This window comes from Hesperophylax consimilis, chromosome 30, assembly GCF_061612785.1.
Source record: "Hesperophylax consimilis isolate HC1 chromosome 30, BYU_Hcon_1.0, whole genome shotgun sequence".
Taxonomy (NCBI): Eukaryota; Metazoa; Arthropoda; class Insecta; order Trichoptera; family Limnephilidae; genus Hesperophylax; species Hesperophylax consimilis.
Window position 1 is genome coordinate 3,672,961 of NC_142865.1, and position 22,044 is coordinate 3,695,004.

Here is a 22,044-nt window from a genome sequence, read left to right on the forward strand (position 1 = left end):
AACCCATCCATTTTTTAAAAGAAAGACATTCCCGGGTTACGAATAACCTGACAATATTTGAAAATCTCCTACTGCCATCATTGCTAAAAGAGGAATTGAACCCACGACGCCTACGTGGAAACCAGACGCATTCGTTCACTCAACTACTAACCGGTTAATTAGTTAAATAAGAATTTATTATTACAACTCTGTTAGTTTTTCTAGCTTAAGATACCCTAAACAAAGGAACTTGCAAGAACTGGTGATTGTCACACCTAATCGAAATTCATTCGAATTAATCGAAATATTTGAAATTTCATCGCATTTATTAGGTAAAAGAGCTGCTATTCTTTGAAGGTATCCATTCAGTGAATATAAAAAAAGGAATTAAAACGTGGATGATAGAAAAACCGGACAACTTAAGATAAGTGATATAATGTCATGAAATCTAATGAAAAAAATTAAATACATAACATACCATACATACCATACATTCTCAACTAGCAAGCCGAATTTCACAGGTTCAAATCCCGGCGTGCGCAAGTAAATTTTATTTGGTTAATTTGTGTTTTTTCACAATTTATTAATTTAAAATAATATATAGTATAGGTACTTGCGGTACGTCCCAGAGTGGAAGATACTCTCAGTATCGCCCTGGTGTAAGACCACCATTCAGCATTAAAACGTTGCTTGAAATGGCTTTAGTCGTGTTTGTTGACCAGATCTGAATAGCCAGATACTCCTTCTTTCCCCATCTTCTTCCCCTCTCCACAACATTCAGACTCACTACATACCTCAATTGGGGATGCCATAGTCTCACCGGCTCCAGACGGTTGGGGGCAGATGGGACTTTTATGCGGTATTATTGTTGAGAACTTTACCCCTCGATCACGGAGAATAACAGAATGTATGATACTAAACATGAATGTGAATGAAGCAATGCGTGTATGCCAAGACAGTGAGTTGTCGGTCTATCATATCTGCCTACCCCTACGCGGAAACGGTGTGATGGTTTAGTTAGTCAGTTAGTTGGTCGCTTCTGTAAAGGGCAGTTTAATATGTACAGGGTAGGGCAAAAGTAATCACCCTATTGGAAAACCCTATAACTTTTGCAAATGGCTCCAAATGTCAATTCGGTTTTGACATTTGTGAAGTAAACAAACGCAGAATACAAATCGACAAGACATGAATCGGTTTAATCCGCAAGAACGCGGAATAACAAGGAGTACCAAAGTTTATCTTATAAAAAAATTACAGAAAAAGAACATCGGTTGATTACTTTTGCCCCAATCTGTACAAGCCAAAAAGCTTGGTGTGCGGAGTCTATAAAGATCGATTTAAGTGTGAGAGTGGTTTTTATATATTTTGTGAATACTTTCATAAGAAAGAAGAAAAAGTTAATCAAGGGAAACTATCACAAATAATCTTAGTTAAAAAATACTTTTTTTCAAACGTGTGCATTCATAATTAAAAAAAATTAACTGGTATGTTACGCTTATATTTTTATAACGTAATTAACAATTTTATTTGTATTTTACTTAAGCAATACTATACGAAAAAATTGAAATTTATCCAAAATATATTTTTCGGTTTTCATAGGTAGTATAAACCGATTCGTAGTAAAGATTAATCGAAAATGGTGATTGATTGATAACTCAAAGGACCAGTTTTTTTTAATACTTATGACAGTTTGTGTAACGAGCAGCCTCTGATGTACGCATTTGATATTGCCGAAAAAAACTTTCAATTATTAAAATGTTTCGAAATCATACATTTCGATTATTATGTTTCGAGGTTCCCCATCACTAGTGCAGATTGTTATGGCTCGAATCGTAGGGCGGCAGGCACCCCCGCCCTAGCGGTGTTGGCCGCCTCATAAAATTTTACGATCCTCGTTGCCATGGTGATAGTCTACGCTAGAGTTTCCCAAACTTATTAAGTTCACCGCCCCCTTTATAAAGCTAACTTTCTTGGGTTATATCGCCCAGATTACAGCTAGCTTCACATACACGATACTTATTTCCATACCGAAATAATGGAAGATGCTCTGAGGAACTAGCGTCATTGATCCCTTCGGCACCGGTGCGTAGTCGGGATACACGCCAAACGCGCGCCCAACATTTGTACACGGTTGACATTTGTCACATGAGAACGGGTCGCTTCTACGATTCGTTCTTAAGTTCAACAGCTCGGCTGTGGAACGAACTGCCGGCCTCTGTGTTTCCTCCCTCCTACAACATGGGACTCTTCAAGACCCATGTTCACTCCTTCCTCTCCACAAAAAGACCCTCCACACAGCATCCCCAAAGATGAAATAGGCCCTGAGGGAAATTATTTTCTTCAGGGCCTCCCGTGTGGAGTTAATATATAAAAAAAAGCAATGTTAGTAAGTTTTCTCGGTGTGGATTTGCGTGGCGTTTCATTCTCTCTGCATACCCCATCGGAGAAGTGGTGTTATGGTTAGTGATACTAGTTAGTTAGGTACTGTCACTTACCAATTTCCTTCAGTGTGGTGTGGATATCGTACAATTTGTGAACCACTGGTCTACAGTCGACGCCCGCCCTGATAGCTACAGTGTTTTGTTCATGCTATTTGCTATAAGTGTCGGACAGTATATGTACAACACGTACAAGTCAAATGATATTCCCAAACATTATAATATTAATAATATTTGGATGATTTTTATAGCGCCGTTTTTGTGCAAAATCACCTCAAAGGCGCTGTACAAGCATCTAATACATTTCTACTATGTTATTACCAGAGATGTGCTTTATTTCAAATAAATCCATTTCAAATGGAAATGCAAAATGCAAAACTTGAAAATATCTTTCACAGAACTTGAAAATGAACGTTGAAATTTGATGAATTGTTCAAATACTCCGAAACAACCCGTCCTTAATGCTTGATAGCAGTTTCTATGTTTTTACGTTGGCAAAATTAGTCCCGCTCAAATTTTTTGTGGTTTCATAATCTGTAGTTGTGGTGTTTTTGGATTTACCATCATGTAAATGATTTACCATCATAATATGTTTGTTCTACATTGATGTCCATTATTAAATGACAAAATTGTTTAAAAATTCTTTAATTATTTTAATTGTTTGAATGCGAAACCATTTTGCATTTTCAATGCATTTTGAAAATAGGTATTTTGCATTTTGCATTTGAAATGCTTTTCTAAAAACCATTTTGCATTTTGCATTTTCAAATGGAAAAGTTTTGACCCATTTCCATTTTGCATTTCAAATGGTTTTGGGTACCCATTTTGCACATCTCTGGTTATTACTAACTATATATGGAGATAATATACAGTAAAATACTTACCTGGTAGGTCAGTTGAGATTAACACTAAATTAACTTTAACTAATTGTTTATTAGCGAAATTTAGATACAGGATTTAGGACACAATTGGATATAACTGGACTTTCTCTCCGGAATGGTATATTTAATTTAAAGGTATTACAGCTTAAAAAGGTAAGTTTTTAGTTTAGACCTGAATTCTGTTGGACTTGTTATGGATCTTAGTTCCGGAGGGAGTTTATTCCAAGCCTTCGGCCCAGATACTCCGAAAGCGCGATCACCAAACTTAGTATTTGGCTTGCGCTTAGGTTCTATCAGTCTGCCTACAGCTGATGATGTTGCTGATCTAAGAGTGACTGCCTCAGACCAGTGTTTTCCGGGACGTATAGTTCAGAATATGATACCTTGATATAAATATTTGATCTGCGAATTGATTTTTGGCTAGAATTTGTTTTTTGTTATCTCCACACAGGAGAGGCCCCGAGTCATTGTTTGGGAAGGAGCAACAAACTCAGCTAAAAACACAGAATGATTGACACAGACCAAATATTAAACACTAGCTGACGTGCACCCGGCGTTGCTGTGGGTTATCTTTAGGAGATAGACATATACCATCAAGGACTTTTCTGTAGGCCTTTTTAAGATATACAATTCCGTAGTACATTATTTTGATGTATCTCGCAAGGTTTAGCCAGCGTTAGCAATGTAATCAAGACGAAAATATTTATTTTCGACTAGATTACAAAACATCGACTTTTCTCTACTTTCTATAAATATGATATGCATTTATTTTATATATAAACCATCCGGATGAATAATAGTGAAAACCGGTGCGTAGTTTAGAAGAACTAAGCGCACAAACAGACAGACGCGGGTAGCGACTTTGTGTTATACTATTTAGAGATAAAACCATACATAAAAACACTAGTAAACAACATTTCTGACTAACGAAACAAATTTCAACAAACACAAACTATCATTAATACCATTTGTTTAAGCGTTCAAAAAACGTGTTTAAAAAATCCGACGGTTTACACAAGCTTTGGCTATAAAAACACCCTTCGTTGCTCAGGTGATGTCAATGCTTCGTTGGCTATAAAAACACCCTTCGTTGCTCAGGTGATGTCAATGCTTCGTTGGCTATAAAAACACCCTTCGTTGCTCAGGTGATGTCAATACTTCGTTGGCTATAAAAACACCCTTCGTTGCTCAAGTGATGTCAATGCTTCGTTGGCTATAAAAACACCCTTCGTTGCTCAGGTGATGTCAATGCTTCGTTGGCTATAAAAACACCCTTCGTTGCTCAGGTGATGTCAATGCTTCGTTGGCTATAAAAACACCCTTCGTTGCTGAGGTGATGTCAGTGCTTCGTTGGCTATAAAAACACCCTTCGTTGCACAGGTGATGTCAATGCTTCGTTGGCTATAAAATCACCCTTCGTTGCTCAGGTGATGTCAATTCTTCGTTGGCTATAAAATCACCCTTCGTTGCTCAGGTGATGTCAATGCTTCGTTGGCTATAAAAACACCCTTCGTTGCACAGGTGATGTCAATGCTTCGTTGGCTATAAAATCACCCTTCGTTGCTCAGGTGATGTCAATTCTTCGTTGGCTATAAAATCACCCTTCGTTGCTCAGGTGATGTCAATGCTTCGTTGGCTATAAAAACACCCTTCGTTGCACAGGTGATGTCAATGCTTCGTTGGCTATAAAATCACCCTTCGTTGCTCAGGTGATGTCAGTGCTTCGTTGGCTATAAAAACACCCTTCGTTGCTCAGGTGATGTCAGTGCTTCGTTGGCTATAAAAATACCCTTCGTTGCACAGGTGATGTCAGTGCTTCGTTGGCTATAAAAACACCCTTCGTTGCTCAGGTGATGTCAGTGCTTCGTTGGCTATAAAAACACCCTTCGTTGCACAGGTGATGTCAATGCTTCGTTGGCTATAAAATCACCCTTCGTTGCTCAGGTGATGTCAATTCTTCGTTGGCTATTAAATCACCCTTCGTTGCTCAGGTGATGTCAATGCTTCGTTGGCTATAAAAACACCCTCCGTTGCTTAGGTGATGTCAATGCTCTGTTGGCTATAAAAACGACTTTAGTGTATTTTTATGATTCGTTTTAATTTTCGGCGTACTTAATAAGAATGTGTATACAATAGCCGGAAATTGCTTAAAACCGCTGTTTATTACGGCCAAAGGGGAAAGAACTATAGAAGACGAGTGACGCTGTACAAATAATCCCCAGAAGAGTGACTTATACCCTGAATTCTTTTTCATTTAAATATTACTTAAAGCATAAGCACTACTAGAAGATTTTCAGGAAATTTCAGTTTGACCGTGCGCCGCACGGATCTTGAAAATCTTCATACGAAAACCGAAATTTAAAAAAAAAAATAGAAATCATTTTCGGATACAGCAACACCAAAAATGTCGAATTTGTCAAACTTAGCACCCCATCACACTCAAAAGTAACGAGAAATTATAACTATATTACCTACAAAACGTGTTTATTCTTCGTATACCTTATATTGTAGGTAAAATCGCTTCACAAACGGTGTCTAGAAACGTTCGATTTCAAGCAAAAAACTGGTTTTTATTTATTTTGTAAATATTTTTTATATGAAAGCAAAAAAGTTAATCAAGTGAAACTGTCACAGATAATCTTAGCTATAATACTGTATATTTTTAAAGTTGTTTCCTTTACGCGTTCATACATTTCTATTAAAAATATTTTTTTTTTGGTAGGTTACATTTATATTTTTTATTGAGTAATTTATTATTTTATTTGTATTCTACTCAAGCGAAACGATAGGAAAACCTTCAATTTATCTAAAACATATTTTTTGGTATTCATAATGTACACCGATTCATTATAAAGATTGATCAAAATGGTGATTTATCGTTAAGCTTCGCCTTAAGGAAGCCAAAAGTTTTTTTTCAGGCAGTTTTTCTTGGGTTATGTCTCAATGTTGTGAAGTCCAAATATTAGTACGTAGGTAATGGAATATTTTTATAGTAGTTTAAGAATAGATTTACACTAGATATAAAATGTCAAATTTCATAACTTAATAAAATATACTAAAAAAAAAACTTCAACATTTTCGTAGTCCTGTTGCCATAGAAGATTGTAGACTTGTCGTCCCTCATAGCAACACCAGATTTGTTTAGCATCTTGGCCTGCCGAGGGGTACCTTTATAGAGGGGTATCTTGTCGCTAGTATAGAGGACCGTTAATTTGTTGAGCATTCTGCATCCTCCACGAATCAAACGTATCTTATCCCAACAACGCGCTCATCTCGTAGGAAGATTATTTACGCCGGTCCTCTCTTTGAAGTGTCAAGCCGTTCATTTGACGGAGCACGTGGCTCTTTGGCCCGCACGTGGGCTACAAACTTTTACAGACTCGAACCAACTGACCACGTGCAATAAATGTTCATCTATCTATATAAAAAAATATTAATGTTCATTTGTTCAAATTCTTAAGACGAAGCTTAATGCTAAATCACTATTTTGATTAATCTTTATAACGAATTGGTGTACATTATGAATACCAAAAATATGCTTTAGATAAATTAAAGGTTATACTATCGTTTCGCTTCAGTAGAATACAAATAATAAAATAAATTATTCAATAAAAAATATAAATATAAACTACTAAAAAAACCATTTTTTCAATAGAAATGTATGAACGCGTAAAGAAAACAATTTTTTTTAAATACATACCTTATTATAGCTGAGTTTTTTTGTGACAGTTTCACTTGATTAACTTTTTTGCTTTCTTATAAAATTATTTACAAAATAAATAAAAACCAGCTGTTGGCTTGCAATCGAACGTTTCTAGATTTATTAATTTACGCCATTTTTCGGGGCTTTTACATGAGAATGTTAAGAAATATACATTATTTATTTTACATAACTGAATTGCTTCATTAACAACATTTTATATTTGTTTAAAGATAGATTGAAGATGTCCACTGACTTGGTATAATTGTTTCCCTCCATTAGTATTCTGGGCAAAGAGGAATACATATGGTAGTTAGTCCCAGATTTTCTACACTGAAATAAATCCTGACTTCTAGTATTACGTTGTGGAATCCGGAAGCTTATCAATTCTATCAATACCGGACTATCAACTAAATCATTTATAATTTTATATAGAAATACCAAGTCAGTGAAAATTCTTCCGTCTGACAATTTTATCATATTCATATAATTTAACAGAGTGTTGTGGTTCAACATAATTTGCTGGAATACCCATTTTAAAATTTATAAAACGTAAGAATTTGTTTTGTTTTCTTTCAACAGCTTGTACATGTATATTATAATGAGGGTTCCAGACAGGAGAATTGTACTCAAGTTCACTTCTTACATAGGCAAAAGATCAATTTAATACACTTTATACTGTTAAAATTTCTGGTTAGCCTAGTTATAAATCCAATGTATATTGGATAATATATATCCCATAATTATCTAACCGTCACGCCGTTTCTCCGTATAGGTAAGCGGCGAGGAAGTACCGCCAAACAACTCGGTCTTGGCACACACTCCTTGCCTCATTCACATTCATACATCGTCTCATATATACTATTCTATTATTCTGACTCTTGACATGGCCCGACTCGAGTATCTTGTTTACTTATTCGTGCCATGTCTTTCTCGGGCGTCTCCGAATTCTTCCGCCATTCACATTTGCGTCATATATTCGTCCTTACTTAATCTTCATTACGCTTCTATTAGCTTTGCATTCTTTGTGAATCTGCACATTTCTCACACGATCATACATAGTTTTACCACACATTCGCCCTAGGGATTTCATTTCTACGGCATTCATCTAGTTTCATCCTTTCTCTGCCAGTTCCATGCCATACATAAAGGTAGTTATCAGCACTTCATTGTGGACTGCTAGCTTAGCTTTTTTGGACAGTTTTCTGTCAGCGTTAACCGCTTTCAGGCCTCCATTAATGGAGTCACCTGTATTTACTCTTTTTTCAATGTCTATATCAGCCTTCCCATCTCTCGTAACCATTATTCCCATCAAATCCATCTGCTCCAAGTGTTCACCATTCACAACTATATTAATAATAATAACATTTGAATGATTTTTATATCGCCGTTCTTGTCCAAAATCACCTCAAAGGCGCTGCACAAATTTATAATACATTTCTACAATGATCGATCTTATTAATAACTATAAATGGAGATAATATACAGTGCCATACTTACCTGGTAGGTCACTTAAGATTAACACTTAATTAACATTCTAATTGTTTATTAGCGAAATTTAGATACAGGATTTAGGACATAATTGGATATAACTGGACTTTCTCTCGGGAATGGTATATTTAATTTAAGGGTATGACAGCTTAAAAAGGTAAGTTTTTAGTTTAGACCTGAATTCTGTTGGACTTGTTATGGATTATAGGAGTTATGGGAGTTTATTCATATGCTCCGAAAGTGCGATCACCAAACATAGTATTTGGCTTGCGCTTAGGTTCCATCAGTCTGCCTACAGCTGATGATGTTGCTGATCTAAGAGTTGACTGCCTCAGACCAGTGTTTTCCGGGACGCATATTTCAGAGATGTAGGGTGGGGCCATTTCATTGATGGATTTAAACACCATTCAGCACAATTTGTAGTGGATTCTTTCATAGCACTTGAGCCAGTGAAGGTTACGAAGGTGTTCTGAAATGTGCGAATATTTAGAAACCCCGGTTATGAGCCATGCTGCTACATTAAACACTGATTGAAGTTTGTCAATTAAATATTTTGGAAGGAGTAATCGAGACGTGAGACTACGTAAGAGTTGATAAGTAGTTTTGTTGCTTCTGTTTCACACACTGTTTTCGTACTCTCTCTCTCTCGTAGAAACAAAGATTACTGAAGATAGTTTGAAAGGTTAATATGTATATTCGAACGATAGAGGGAGCGCGATAAAATTAAATTCTAAAATCGTAAAAATTGTAAACGTTTGATTAATTTTAAATAGACTTGTACACGCACCAGATCGCATGAGTTTGGTTGATCTGTCATCGATGTCGGTGAGTTTCAAAGATTGTTTGCGGGTTTTTGCTTTTCTGTCCACGTCCAGATGTTGTTTGTTTTCTCGACTAGATGGGATGCAGCGTGTGCAGTATGCAGCACTGCACAGTGCATACAGATGCTGCGAGTAAGGTGCATTCACTGCAGCAATAAACGTGTCCATGCGATCAACGCGCTGTGCTAGAGTTAACTCTTGACAGGCCAAGTTGCCAAACAAAATGTCTGTAACCAAGTGGGTCTTCCGACGACCGCTTGCATTTTCTGTCTTATGGGCTTTTAAATTATAGAAATCACAATTATTAAGGACAACTTATGTATTTGCGCAGAAATACGTAAAATACTAAAATGATGTCAAGTATTTAAGCTAATATAAGGAGGATAGTAATTTTGGGTACTACCTACTCCCCCACTTGGTTGCGGGATAGTTAAGAAAACCTTAAATTAAGCTGCTGGAGAAGTTGTCTCAAATGCCCTGAAAGAATCCAGTACAAATTGTGCTGGATGGTGTTTAAATCCATCAATGAAATGGCCCCACCCTACATCTCTGAACCATGCGTCCCGGAAAATACTGGTCTGAGGCAGTCAACTCTTAGATCAGCAACATCATCAGCTGTAGGCAGACTGATTGAACCTTAGCGCAAGCCAAATACTGTGTTTGGTGATCGCACTTTCGCAGCATCTGAATAAACTCCCTTAACTCCTATTATCCATAACAAGTCCAACAGAATTCAGGTCTAAACTAAAAACTTACCTTTGCTGTCATAACCCTTAAATTAAATATACCATTCCTGAGAGAAAGTCCAGTTATATCCAATTTTCTAATTATGTCCTAAATCCTGTATCTAAATTTCGCTAATAAAAAATTAGATAATGTTAATTAAGTGTTAATCTCAAGTGACCTATCAGGTAAGTATTGTACTGTATATTATCTCCATAAATAGTTAGTAATAACATAGATCACTTTAGAAATGTATTATAAATTTGTACAGCGCCCTTGAGGTGATTTCGCACAAAAACGGTGCTATACAAGTCATCCAATTATTATTATTATTACGTGCTAGTTGATTAGTTCGTTGTACAGTTAAAACATCAATGTATTTTAGTACTTTTCCATACAAAAAGCAATAAAAACACGTCAATATTATAGTTATTTGATATACAGTGAATAATGGGCACTATTCCTTCCTTCGTTATTTTAAAAACAAAACGGAAAACTTAAAATTCTGTTCGCGGAGTTCGTTGTTTGAGTTTGTCCGCTATGTGAATGGTGTACAGGGTGTTTCAAAACCACTTGTTCACATATAATTTGAGATTTTCAATTTGCCATATATATTGATTTATTTTTGGGGTATTATGCCGTGTTGGGCTACCTACTTAGAGTTGTAGATAAACTCAGTATCGCTTCGACAAAAGACCACCATTCAGAATTGAAACATTGATTGAAATGGCTTTAACCGTGTATAGTTCCAATGTCTGAATAACCGTTATACATACTTTTGTATGTAAAGGTACTGGTACCCAAAAAGCAGCAGGTTATATGTTGTTCAATTAGAGTTGAACCGAACAAACTAAACTTAGGATTGGGTGTATTGGTGTATATGTAAATTTACGCTTCCGAACGTGATGTACTTGCCAAACGTCACTGAGAAACAGCCAGTCTTGCTTGAACCTACTTTCTTATCGTTATTAGGGAAAAAGGCGTTACGTACGCCTCGAAAGAATTTGAATATTCGAAAGCCTAATCCCTCGGACAGTTGATCCCTCTGCTGGTTGATCTCTCGGACACTTGATACCCCAAAGGATTATTTCTAATGTACTTTTTCCCGTAAGTTATCTTTTGTTATGTAACGTTGTAACCTTACTGCATATTACAGGGTTTTCCAATAAGAGGTGTTATTTTAAATAGCCCGCTATTTCGGTAGATGTTACTTTTGAAGCTTTCATTTTTTGACATTTGACAAGTAGAAACTACGCCATTAATAAAAATGTAACGATACACGCTTCAACAACGCATTGAAATTATTAAAATTCACTTGAGTGAATCAAATTCAAATCATCTTGAGTGATGAGGCCCATTTCCATCTCGGTGGCTTCGTCAACAAGCAAAATTGTCGCATCTGGGGCTAGGAAAACCCAAGAGTTATTGCTGTTCTTCATTTTACTTTACTTAACTTCACTTTATTTTGGTAATATTTATATATTTTTTTAATATCCGCATCAACTGTAAAGCGCCCCTGAGGTGATAACTCACAAAAGCGGCGCTATAAAAATTGTCCAATATTTATTTATTTATTTTATTATTTGAAAAGCCTCTCTATCCTCAACGTGTGACTGTTTGGTGCGGTTTATGGTACGGCGGAGTCATTGGACCTTACTTTTTCGAAAATGAGGCTGGAGCAACAGTTACGGTGAATGGATTGCGCTATCGAGAGATGATTCATGATTTTTTGTGGCCGGAATTGGATGCTATTGATCTCGACGTTCACTTTCAACAAGACAGCGCTGCATGCCACACAAGCAACGAAACCATTGATCTTTTACGATTGAATATCAAAATAACACCTCTTATTGGAAAACCCTGTACTTCGAGAACACGGAATTATTGTTTGCAGAAATATTTGTAAAGCGGTTTTCCACTCAAGTTGCCTGCAGCCATTATAAATATAAAGAATTTTGTTACATGGCCGTACATCCACTCTGCATGCGTTATCAGGGAGAAAGTACTTGGGGGGATCAAGTGTCGGATCCTTGGGGGGATCAAGTGTCGGAGGGATCAACTGTCAGGGAATTTAGAGTCGGGTCACTGAAGTGTTCAACGTTGTGCCATTTTATAATATTTTCTTTGCAACAAACTGTTCGTGATTATTTTTATAAATATCGACGAAGTTACTACTACCAATGAATACAATTATTGAACTCCTTTGTACGACAGAACTCTCTAAGATAACTTGTACTATTTGCTTATATCGTTCATATTCGGCTTATTATGTTATGTACGAGTACTATACCCTTATTATTGTACTCCTGAACAACTTTCTACACTTTGGCTACTATATTTATCTTTAGATACATTCAAATATTGTATCAGGATTTTCAAAAGCTGTGGGTTGAGGGAGACCTTTTGACCTCTTCAGCCGGACTCTCTCTCTCTCGACCCATCGCCTAGCTCTGCAGTGAAAGGGATGGATTCATACGTCCGTCACTCCTGGAAACATTGAACCCAGATTTCTAAAAGACCCTCCACACAGTATCCCCAAAAATGACATAGGCCCTGAGAGGAAAAATCTTCCTCATGGCCTCCTGTGTGGAGATAATGATAAAATAAATATTTTTATTAAGTTTGTTTTTCTAAGTTCTTTTCGCTGCACCTGGTACTACGTCTTTAATGTGTATGCAGAGATCTCTGCCGAGTCAGCCTGTATTGACTTTGTGGCGGCGGCATTCTTTTAAGACTATTTTCAAGAAAAAATATTCATTCAACATTCACTACCTGCAGTATCTACCTACAGTACCTACGTGCAGTACCTACCTGTAGTACCTACCTGTAGTACCTATCTGTAGTACCTACCTATAGTACCTACGTGCAGTACCTACGTGCAGTACCTACCTGTAGTACCTACCTCTGGTACCTACGTGTAGTACCTACGTGCAGTACCTACGTGCAGTACCTACCTGTAGTACCTACCTACGTGTAGTACCTACGTGTAGTACCTACGTGTAGTACCTACGTGTAGTACCTACGTGTAGTACCTACGTGTAGTACCTACGTGTAGTACCTACGTGTATTACCTACCCGTAGTACCTACGTGTAGTACCTACCTAAATGCCGTCCAAATTGTGAACATTATTTGATTCTAGTTGCATGATTCAGTCCAGATAGGTGTGCAGTGTTCTAAGTGGGGGCGTATGTACGCTGTGATTCCGTGATAACTCATCAAAACAACAATTCAACGAGTCTTTAAAAACTGATATAAAGTCTTTCAAAAGGGTCAGGCAACAAAATCTAGTTACTTTTTTAAGGTGTTATATACAGTTAGAATTTTCAATAAAACGATATTTTTTATTTCATTTTCGTAATAAACATTTATTTAAGTACACACACAGAAAATTTCAAGTCAATCCGGCTATTATTTTCGAAGTTACACGCATATTTGTAAAGACGTGTCAGAGCGGAGACGGTGACTCCAAAACGTATTCGGGGGTTTTAAAAGTTGCACCTGACGGCGATTAAAAAGTTATGAAGAAAGAATGTATAGGACACGTACAGAAGAGTATGGGCACGTGACACCGAGATTGTGTGATTAAACGTGTGGAAACAGTTGATAATAAAAATGAAAAAAATACAAAAAAAAAACTTAAACGGAAAAGGCAAACTTAGTGGTAAAATTATCGACAAGTTGATAATTTATTATGGCTTAGCAATTAGGAGAAATTGTGATCCCGTCGAAAAAATGTATAATGCTATCTGGGCCACATATTATCATTATTGCTCAACGGACAAAAACCTCAACACGAGAAGTGCCCCATCGGACTAGAGTCATGGTGCAGTTGGCAACGGGCAGTAGCTGCCAATGAATTACCCACTTTCAAGCATGATCATTCGTCATTACCACAACATTTTGCTGAGGCTATACTTCCCATTTATACAGATCTTAGCAATGAGAAATTATTACAAAGATGTGTGGGTGGTTTCACCCAAAACAACAACGAGAGCTACAATCAAATGATATGGAAAATCTCTCCAAAAATAGTTCAGACCGGTTCCAAAACTGTAGAAACGGCTGCATACATGCTGCTGGCATATTTAATGAAGGTACAACATCATTATTATATTACATGAATGCAATAGGGGTTTTACTTGGGCACAAAGCGCATTCATGCGCCGAAAAAGAGGATAAACAGCGCGTGGCCGTCTCCGACCGCAGAGCACATGATAGCACACGAGACAGAAGAATGGTCCGCAGACAACACCAACTCGAGTTATTAGAAGCTATCGTAGGGGCGGAGGGTGTATTATATGGCCCTGGAATAAACGACTCGATGTAAGTTGAAAAAATATTTTTTTTACTCTATGTAAAGTACTTTTCAAACTTTAAACGCGTTTTTCTCAAAACTGTGTTTTTAAAGTCGGTGACCAAGAGTCGAAAACGGCTCAACCGATCAGTCTCAAATTTTACCACAAGCTTCTTAAGTATATTTTAGAGTTATTAATCGAAGGCCTGTTCTCACCGATAAATATATTTTTTTATAAACAATATGAGGCCAAAATTTTAAAATACTCTTTAAAGTTGCCATAATATGTGTACGAATTTTTACTTTAATAAATTAAAAAAGTCTTGTCAGGAAATATTCTTGAAAAATCCTTTTTTTTGGGCCTCCTGACTATAACCTCTTAAACTAGATTTGGTTTCGAAGTATGATACAGTTAAATATGACCGAAGGAGATATCGTCCCACTAGCTCAGTTGGTAGAGCGGTGCCCCGTCAAGGCAAGGGTCCTGGGTTCAAGTCCTAGATGTGACCGTATCTTTTTTGATTTTTTTGTTTCAAATTTTCGTTTAAGAACCCCTAATTTGGTCTTCAATAAAAAGAAGTTCTTATAAATTCAAGGCCATCAAAAATTGTAAACATTTCAATGTAAAAGTCACGTTAGTTACAAAAAAGTGACCTTTTTTTATGTTTGAATTCAAAATTTTAATATTTCGATATTTAGATTTTTTGCAAACCGGAAATTCTCTGACCTTCTGACATAATATGACTGAGGCCTGATAGATTAACTTCACTGATGCATACTCACAGCAAATTTTGTTTTTGTTACGTGTAAATGATAATTTATTGCATTTATAACAACTTTGTTCAATTCACAGTAGACATAAAATGTTGAGGTCCCCTTGAAGTTTAATGCAGACTTCGATTGAATTAACTATTAAGTATATTTTAATCCTCTGCATAAGCTAGGTAATTAGCGTGTAAGAAAATTTGTGAATATCATATGTACCTACATTAATTAAATAATTATGGCCCTAAATGAGGACCTTGAGGTCCGCCGTCGGGCACGGAAAAGAAGCTGTACATAATTCCCTGAACTGATTTCCTTGACTGAATTTTGATGACTGCACGTTGGGACGCTTGAATTTGGGTACAGAGGTGAATGGTAGAAGAGGTCGGGGTCACCCGTGGAAGACATGGCAAGTTCAAGTGAACCAAATACTTGCGTCGAGTCATGTCAAGAATAACCAAATAATATACCACAGATGATAGTCATATCTACAGAATACAGATGTTCCATTCCGAACTACAAACAATACACTGCATTCGTTGTATTATTGACTGTCAATGAGTGCCTGTGATGTGTGAAACAGAGAGGGGGGTAGTGATGAAAGTGTGTGGTGGTATTAACCCTTTCAGACCGTGTGTATATTTGAAAATACATAGATTTCCGATATTTCTCTGCACTATTCTAAAGCGAATAAAAGTTGGTGGTTTTAGTTTTCCAATTATTTATTTAGATTTTATCTACTAGTTCAGGAGGTAGCCATTTTTAAATATATCTATTTGAATATTGTTTTTGATGATTAAATTAATGAAAATCTTGGATGCGGAAATTAACCCACTTCCCGACCTCCGATCGAGCTGAAACTAGGCAGATATACTCGCTGTCGATGACAATGCATTCTATCAACTTTTGGCGTCAATCACGTACACACACGCGGACATATACATATTTCTCTGAAATCTGACGAAATTACAGCAGTTAATATACGAAGTAAATGTCGGTCCTACCCGCTCGGCGTCTGGCAAGGTTGGTAGCGCGGTTGACTCCGATCCGAGGAAAGGAAGGTCCTCAGCCAAACCAATTTTTATTATTGTTATCTTTTGAATGTTTTAAAATAGATATAATAATAATAATAATATTTGGCTAATTTATATAGCGCCGTTTTCGTGAGAAATCACCTCAAGGGCGCTGTACAAATATATTTCTTAAATATTTAATACTAGAACTACTGACTTATCTCTAAGACTTATATCTAGTGACTTACGACTAAGGCCTATAACTACTATCTTAACGACATATACACGAGTATTTACATATTTGGCAACTTAAAACTAAAATTAAAATTAACAATTTAATCTTACTAACGCCAGAAGAAGAAGGAAGTTCTATTATATTAGGGTGGATTTATTGTTAGCTGGATATATTATATGTTAAATGAATTAAATTAATGAATAAAATCAATCAATCGCCAATCTTAAACGCATTTAGATGATTCATCTGCCAACAATTAAACCGATTAACTTGTTATGTTCCCGCTGATATTGTCCATTGTCCACTGGTAGGCAAGTCAATAGCAAAATTGAATGAACATATATATATGTCAGATATAGATATAGATTTGGTTTATTCCGGCTTGTTTTTTGAGACGTGATTTTGTTCGTGTTTAATCTCGACCAATTTTTATAAAAATTTTATATAATTTTTAAATATGTCATATTTTTGGTATACAGTGTATTTGTCATTTTATGTAAAACAAGCCATCCCAATGTTCTTTCAAATGATACAGGGTTTTCCAATAATAGGTGTTATTTTGATATTCAATCGTAAAAGATCAATGGTTTCGTTGCTTGTGTGGCACGTAGCGCCGTCTCGTTGAAAGTAAACGTTGTACAGATCAATACCATACAATTCCGGCCATAAAAATCATCTCTCGATAGCGCAATCCATTCACCGTAACTGTTGCTCCAGCCTCATTTTCGGAAAAGTAAGGTCCAATGACTCCGCCGGACCATAAACCGCACCAAACTGTCACACGTTGAGTATAGAGAGGCTTTTCAACAATAACTCTTGGGTTTTCCGAGCCCCAGATGCGACAATTTTGCTTGTTGACGAAACCACCGAGGTGGAAATGGGCCTCGAAATAGCGGGCTATTCAAAAGATCACCTCTTATTGGAAAACCCAATATTAGCAATATCTTCTATTAATTGTTATCTAGCATCAAATAATATGTTCTACCATTGTCAGTTTTAATTCAGGTCTGAAAGGGTTAACTCAGTGTACGTTAGGGTGAACCTTCGAAATATATTTTTTTGAATTTGCATTCTCCGGTATTTAAATCTAAATCATTTCTTGTATTTTTTTTGATTCCTGAGGAGGCGTGTCTCGAATTTATGTAGCAAGAACTACAAACAAGTAAACAATGTTGGAAATGAGGTGATATTCTCACGAAAACGGTACACTATAAATACCAAAAATATGATTTAGATAAATTGAAGGTTTCCTATCGTTTCGCTTGAGTAGAATACAAATAAAATAATAAATCACTCAATAAAAAATATAAATGTAAACTACTAAAAAATATATTTTTTTAATAGAAATGTATGAACGCGTAAAGGAAACAACTTTAAAAAAATACAGTATTTTAGCCAAGATTTTCTATTTCTTATAAAATTATTTACAAAATAAATAAAAACCAGTTTTGTGCTTGAAATCGAACGTTTCTGACTCCGTTTGTCAAGCGATTTTAATGCATATTACCTACAGTATAAAGTATACCGAGAATATACACATTTTTGGCTTGTAGCTTCCTCTTAAGAAATTTTTCGGAGATTTAAGATTAGTTATTGACAGTCATAGTACAATGTAGAAACATATGCATTCGAATACGCGTGTGTTTTTATATACCTATATTTTTATAGATGTCATCTGTGACAGGTAAACACAAGTTTTTTAACACGCGCTATTGTTTCTCTATCTGCACAGACAGACTGAGCCACAGCAACGCGTGGCGGGGTACAGCTAGTCAAGATTAAAAATATTTATTTAATATCTAGTTGGAAAATTCCTTTCAAACGCTTGTCTGTGTCGTTTGAACAAAGCTAATAAAACAATAATCTGTGCTAAGAAATAGTTTTGTGGCGGTCTGTCATGTCTGCCTACCCCATAGGAGAAACGGCACGATGGTTCGTTAGTCACAAGTAATTTGAGACCCCTGAGAAAGATTTTTATAAAAACAGATTTATCTTTATAATGTCGGTCCACCCTACTGAACATGTGATGTGTGTAAGTGAGAGGAGTGTATTAGGGTGGGCTGGTGTGTATGCGCAACTGTTTACTGTTTACGTCGGGCTTGACGAGCCGCCGAGAGAGAATTTCGGGTCGCTGTTTACGTCTGCTGGGCTCGGGTGCGCGCGGTGTGTACATTAGTGCGCGCGTTTAGAGATCGACCGACACGCTGAGATCATAAATAATAACAAAAACAAGGGAGATAAGCCATGTACCAGTATTAGTATTGCACCGAGCGCACTGCAAGTGTCGCCAACATGACCCATACTACTACTACGCACAGCGGCGCCCCGCCTTTGTTTCTATCAACACACCAAACGCATAAGAGTAATTTTCATTGCATAGCCGCATTGAAAGTCCGTACAGTTTGATCGTACGTCAGCGATAACGCTGTTTCTATTATGTAGTATACTAGTTGAGGTTCCCGACGTTGCCCGGAATTTACACAAGAGTTTTTGAGAGAGGGGGTGGGAAAGGGGATGGGTGGTTTCAGAAATATCATGTAGACAGTGACCTTCGTCTTGTTTCGAAGATCAAGTGTGCCAAATTTCATCAATCTCGGAATAAAACTGTAGATTTGTATAAAAAACAAAGTCACCCATTCCGGGACACTCATCTTTAAAATATGATACGTACTAGCTGAAATCCCCGTCGCACAGTGGGCTGAAAATCGCCTTTCATAGACATAGAGACTTGCATTTAAGCATTAAAATGAATCATCAACATAAAAAAGTTTTTTTTTCAACTTGAGGATTTAAAAAAAAAAAATCGCAAGTTTCGCCACAATACGAAGTATGTCAAAAAAATACAAATAAATAGTAGTATATCTGTGTGTAAGGATAGAATGGTCAACTTTATTATGATTCCAGAGATAGCCTCATTTTTAATGTCAGTGCCATACAAATTTTTCTTAAAAATTGATAACTCCTTCATTTGTATACGCAATTGCTTCGTACGAAATTTTATAGCATAGTAATGATCAGCAGAATCCATTTCTAGCCAAAAAAACACCCTTGAAAATTCAAGTCTCTATGGCCATGAAAGGCGATTTTCAGCCCACTGTGCGTCGTTCCTTTACACATAAGTGTTTAGAAATCAGATGCACACGGAGAGAAACCGACTTCTGCCCTCGCGATAAATTAACAGGCACTCTCAATAAAAAATTAATTAAAGAAAATTGTTTATCGGTTTGCTTTGATAATGTATCATTACGATACAAAGAAAAATGCATTATAAACAAAATTTTAGAATTTTCTTCAACACATGTTTCGACACCATTTTATTTTTATTTTTTATTCTAGATAAAAGAAAATTACATTTTCACTTATTTAATTAGAAATAACGAACACATTACACATAAATATATTACACATCGATTTTATTCACTTTCATTGTTTTGTTGATTGAGCAAAACTGAACAATTTTTATTTAAATGTACCTACACTTTTTTCATTTTTAATTTCGTCTGGGAGGCAATTATATATGTTGCTCCCCTCGTAACCAATGGATTGCTTGCCATAATGAGTATGTATGTTGTTTAAATGTATTTTATCGTGTTGCCGTGTAAAGTGTGTGTGTACTTGGGACGTTTAAATGAGTTCTGTATTTGTATATATGAGTTTATTATTTATTTTGTAAATAAGGAGACATGTATTATATTCATATAATTTTTTTTAATTTTAATAGTTTTGTTTCCATACATAATTTTTTTGTTGATGTTCTAGGTTTGAAATGAAATAGCTTTTTGATTACTTTGTTTTGTTTTGTTTTTTTATTTTTTTTATTGAATAAATAGTTAATACATAATATCAACAAACAAGTCCTGCTAAGCCGATTGAATTGGCTTGTCAACAGGTGCTTAAAGTTAGTTTCAAATACATTTTTTAAAGTTAAAATTTATATCTTATATCTACAGAATTAACAAATTTTCATACAATTTTTCATACATATTAAAATAAATATTTTTTTTCCGATAGCCAATTTTTCACCATATATTTAACCTTATTCATAGATTTACATTGCTTTATAGTGTCAGGTAATAAATTAAATATCTTCGGTATGTTGTATTCAAACGTTCTCTGTCCGTATTTATTATTAAATTTCGGAACTATTAACCCGTCATTGCGCGTGAATCTAGTACTGTATTTATGTTCTAATTTTTCTTTATGCTGCGGGGTAAATATATACTGAATTATGATTTTTTGCCATAGAATAGCCTTAACAGGTAAAATTTTGGCACTCTGAAACAGCAACGGTGTATTATGTCTCTGTTTAAAAATATTAGGGACGACTAGTAATTTTATAATTGCGTTTTGTACAACTTGGACTTGTTTCAGATTGGTTATACTAGTATTTCCCCATATGGTTAATCCATATCTTATAATAGATTCTGCCATTGACATATAAATTATTTTAGGTGTTTCAATTGATAGGAAAAAATTTAATGTGTACATTCTGCCAGCAATTGATCTGAGTCTTTTACAGGTTTTTTTAATATGTTTGTCCCATTTGAAAAAGAAATCTACTGTGACACCAAGATAGACATATTCTGTAACTAATTCTAAGCTTTCACATTTACAATTAGTCGGGATATTTTTATGGATGCAATTAAAACTATGAGAAATAATATTAGGATTAAATTGAAATCTGGCATTAGGTGATCTTATATGCATAACTTTGGTTTTTTTAGCATTTATTAATAGTCCTGCATCATGTGACCATTTACAAAGTTGATTAAAGTCAATTTGCATGAGTTCAATTGCAATTTTTAGATCTTTATGTGATATGACCAATGCCGTATCATCTGCAAATACAAAATGTTTAACAAAAGAGAAAAGTTTTTTCATTATACTTACATAAATTATATATAGTGTAGGTCCCAATATGGAACCTTGTGGAACTCCTGCAGATACATTCTTTGTTTTACTAAAAGTATTATTTATTTTGGTACATATTTTTCTATTTCTAAGATAATCTTTAAATAAATTTAACACATTTCCTCTTATTCCAATTTTTTCTAAGGTTTCTAGCAGTTTTTTAGAGTTAATTGTGTCAAAAGCTTTAGAGTTATCGATAAATAACACAATAACATGTAATTTATTATTTAATTGATTATTTATGTAATTGGAAAAATCTTGCAGTAATTTTTCAGTATTTTTTTTTCTTTGAAAGCCATATTGATTTGGATCTATGATAGCGAATTTTTCAATGTAATTATTTAATTTATTTGATAAAAAATTTTCGAGAATTTTTTCTAACGCAGGTAGTATACTAATAGGCCTATAATTTCCTATTTAGGCCTATAATTGTTACCTGTAGTTCATTTATATATGTTTCACATGCATTTCCCCAGATTTCAATCAAGTAGTTTAAATGTGAGTGTACGAGGTTATAATAAAGACCCTTTTTAATTTTATTTGGTAACAGATATGCTATCCGGCTGAATACGCTAATTAAGGGGGTGATTTTATCTTTAATATCTTGAATATGCTGTTTAAAAGTTAGGTGTTTATCAATGCACAGCCCAAGATATTTCTCCTGTATCAGGATTTGCAGGTTGTTATATTCAATTTTTAAGGGTACATGAGGAGGAATTATTTGACGAGTTGAGTTTAAAATCATGTATCCAGTTTTAAAATCATGTATCCTGTTTAAGGCGATGCCACAAG

The 22,044-nt window shown here is 35.5% G+C and overlaps 1 protein-coding gene and 1 pseudogene across 1 annotated transcript in view; both read left to right on the forward strand.

The window, feature by feature from the left end:
- LOC149409530 (tyrosine-protein kinase-like otk) overlaps window positions 1-22,044 on the forward strand; it is a 112,552-nt gene that overhangs the window by 43,091 nt on the left and 47,417 nt on the right. The window lies entirely within an intron of this gene.
- On the forward strand, window positions 13,564-14,361 carry LOC149409531 (uncharacterized; annotated as a pseudogene).